Raw genomic sequence first — 4,209 nt, forward strand, 5'->3', positions numbered from 1 at the left:
AAAAGTTTTGTTGGCATATAATTTGGACATAGCATGGCATATCAAACAGCTCTATAGTTCAATTACATCGAGAAGTGTTGTACAATCATCACAACAACCAGTTCCAGAACATTTTCTTCTTTCTTGGACTCATTGTTATTAGTTTCTCATTTCTCCCCGTTTTCCTCACTGTGACCCAAGAAACTATTAATCCACTTAGTGTCTCTATAGATTGACTCACTTTTCTTGGATTTCATATAGAGAAAATAAAAATTTTAACTGACAACAATAATAAACTAAAACAGATAAAAACTTCAATTGCAAAAGAAATCAAATATGATTGTACATATTGATCATTCTAAAAGGTCCACAATAGGATTGCGGGAAACAATAGAGCTGTTTTGTAGGGTAGCAGGATGCAAGATTAACAAGCAGAAATTAATTGGATTCCCATATACCAGTAATGGGAATACATAAAAAGATATCAAGGAATCAGTACCATTCACAATTGCCACACAAAAGTTGAAAACCTAAGAATAATCCTAACCAAAAAAAACAAACAAAACACCTGTACAAAAAAAAAAACCTACAGAACATTACCACAAGAGTACAAACGGGATCTACACAACTAGAAAAATATTCTGTTTGTTAATTGGAAGACTCAATATAGCAAACATGTCAACACTACCTAAAACAATCCACAAATTCAATGCAATCCCGATCCAAATTCCAGCATCATTCTTCAAAGAGAAGGAAAAACGGATTACCAACCTCATACGGAAAGGGAAGGACCCAAGCTAGTCAAAGAACTCCGCAAGAAGAACAACAAAGTAGGTGGCCTTGCACTACCTTGTGGGAAACTGACACCGTGGAAATATGACTCGGACTATAGTCCCTAACTTATAACAGAGACAATCTGCAAAGCCAGTGTTCCATGGTAGGAAAGCCACCACTTTGGTAAGTTAGTGGAAAAGTCCAAACGCATTATCCTGCTCTAAATATCATTCCCACAGATTCTCCCCTAACAGCTCTGCTGCCTTAAAGTAAGCACATGGTTGATTCTGTCTCCCTATAGAAGCAAACCCTCTTGTTATTTCCTCCCGCCACAGCACCTATCACCCCTCATGCCTTCCCCCAGTGCAGGTATTGGGTTTCCTCACCTGTGAGCTCAGAGACTGGACTGTGGTTACCACCCACCTTGTAATGTATGTAACTACTGAATATGCATGTCTTATGGCTACCTACAAATATTCCAAGACAGTAAAGATTCTCTCTTCTCTCACCTTTACCTGGACCACCAAGAGGGGCTGAGGTGGGCATGCTACAATGAAATGTCTGACTCCTTTATTTTGTCTTCTCTCCTACCTCTCCTATTCTCTATGACTTTACTATAATCTTTATATATTATATATTATAGCTGTATAATTGCACCTATGAACCCTGTGATTGTGTGATTGTTAGAGGCTGGTTTACTCTAACACTACCTGACCTCAAAATCTACTATAAAGTCACAGTTGTCAAAACAGCCTGGTACTGGTATAACAATAGATATTTGGACCAATGGATCACGACAGAACACGCAGAAATAAAAAATTAAAAAAATCTGCATACGCACCACTGGTTTTTTTACCTAGGCCCAAACAACATTAAATGGGAAGCAGATGCCCTCTTCAATTAAGGGTGTCAGAAAATTTGGATATCCACATGCAGAAGAATGAAACAAGACCCACATCACATTCCACACACAATAAAAAACTCAAGGTGGATTAAAGACCTAGATGTGAAACCCAAAGCTCTCAGGAACATCAATGAGAAATTTGGGACAAAGCTAGGAGCCAGGCTATCAGAACTAACTAAAGAAACACACTCTGTGGAAGATAAAAGAGATGAATGAGACCGATTAAAAATAAAGCACTTGTGTACATCGAAATGCTTTATTAAAGGAGTAAAAGGAGAACCCACAGATGGGAAAAGATGTTTAGTAACGACATAACAAACAACGAACTGCTAATTACTAAGATCTACAGAATGTTACAAGCCTACAAGAAGAAAAACAATCTAATAACCCCCTGAGACGGTAGGGAAAAGATTCAAAAAGGACGACACGCAACTGGTGAATAAACACATGAGGAAATGCTCGTGGCCACAGCCATATGAGAAATTCACATCAAAACAATGAGATACCAGCTAGCGCCCATTACTATCGCCCACTTTTTAGAAACAGAACAAGTGTCGGAGAGGGTGTGGTGACATAGGAACCCTCACGCACCGCTGGTGGACGTGTAAATGCATACAGCCACTTTGGAAGGCGATATGGTGAAACCTAAAGCAGATGGAATTTGAACTATTATATGATCCAGCTAATAGCATTACTGGGCACACACCCAAAAGAAACAAACAGATCACGAGCAGACGTTTGCTCCCCCATTTCATTGCAGCACAGTTACCAATAGCCTAAATAGAGTGGATTAAAACAATAACAACAACTGATACACACTCCCAAGGGAATACTAGGCATGCCTTAAAAACAGCGATGAAACGCCTCAACTGGTGGAGGGATGGGAAAGACTTCATGCTGTGTGACGTTAATTAAGCACAAAAGGACAAATACTAAATGACTCCACTGGGGCAGGATCAAGCAGCAGAATGGGCACAGCCTCAAGCTGGCAGGTCATCCGATCTCCTGGCAGAGACCAGACAGCCTGGCAAGGAGCTGGACCAGCGCCAGTGGACCACACAGCATGCACACCAGCTAAGTATAGCTTCAAAGTGATCCAGTGGTTGGGGAGAGGGAGGAGATGCTGTCTGCTGAGGGTACAGGTGTGTGGGGTGAGGTCCCCCAGAGAGGGAGGCAGCCCTGTCAGAGGGATGAGGCTTACTGACGCGAGGAGCAGTGCAGGAGAGGGGGGAGGGAATGATCAAGTTTGGGCGAACATAGGTGCGTGTCTGGGGAGGGAGGGGGCTGACCCCCAGGCAAGAAGGGGTGGGGGTGGACTGAGGATGCTCTTGGGGTCATTAGGGAGAGAGGCTCTTTAGTGGCATGCAGAGGGAGGGCAGAATTGAAATAGGGCATGTGGGCATATCCCGGGAACCCAGGCTGGATGCCACAAAACAGGGACACAGAATCCTGGATCTTTGGGGTGCTCGTCATGCTTCAGAGGATGCATCAGTGAGACCCCAAATGGGAATTCCACTGGGTGAACTGGACTTGATCACAGATACACTTGTAACCTGAGAACTTAAGCCAGAAACCTACAGGTAGAAGATGACAGCAATGCCAAGAGCAGTGTACTATTGGTTGGGGAACAAGCAATGTCTTAGGACATCAAAACCCTGTATTCTGTATTAAGATATGCATCTATTATCCAGGCAATCCTGTGATGGCCATTCTGCTATCTTCTGCTAATGCTCGATCATATTAGAGTGTACCTTAGAGGCGTGTCGTCACTAGGGCTTACCCTCTTGAAGCTGTGTTATTTGTTTCTTTATTGTTTGGTAAGTGATCCTACAGGGAAAGAAATTATAACAAGGGCTTGAGGCAAGGGGGAGACAGAGGGGTAGGAGATAAGAGGGAGATGATGTCAAGAAATCCAGGATGGAAAAGTATGTTTTGGAAAACATATGATTTGTTTGACATAATTGAACTATGGAATTATATGACATATGTATTGGCTCCCAAGTTACAGCAAATTTTTTTAAAAAGGCATAGATCCAGGAATGGGTTTTGAGCGTACACTAAATTCTAGCTCCAACTTAAGGACAATCGGTTCTTACATCATGGCCCTGCTCAATACTCACCTTCATGAAATGATCACTGAAGATAAGGGTGCTAAAGGAAAGTGTGGGGAAGAAAGTAGATGCTGTCCAACTATCGATCGGAATAATGGCTGGGGTCTTAAAGACGTATTTAAACAAGCAGCCATCTATACAAGGAGTCAACCAAGTCCCCACGGCCACACACCAGTGTGTGTGGCCCAAAGATGACATTACAAAATGCAAATATGGAGAGGAGAAAAACATCAGAGCAAAAATTATGAACACCCAATCTGTGGAGGTCTAAGGGTGGTGATGGAAGCCCCATCTGCAGACTAACTCGTCAGACTGAGCCACGGGCAGATCCACTCCAGCCACAAGCAAGAGTCCTGAACAGCCTTACGATCAGGCAGAGGCCATTGTCATCTTGATTGAGCTGGATGGAACTCGCTACTTGGCCAATTGACCACCCAATAG

Source organism: Tenrec ecaudatus, chromosome 15 (assembly GCF_050624435.1).
Source record: "Tenrec ecaudatus isolate mTenEca1 chromosome 15, mTenEca1.hap1, whole genome shotgun sequence".
NCBI classification, from domain to species: domain Eukaryota; kingdom Metazoa; phylum Chordata; class Mammalia; order Afrosoricida; family Tenrecidae; genus Tenrec; species Tenrec ecaudatus.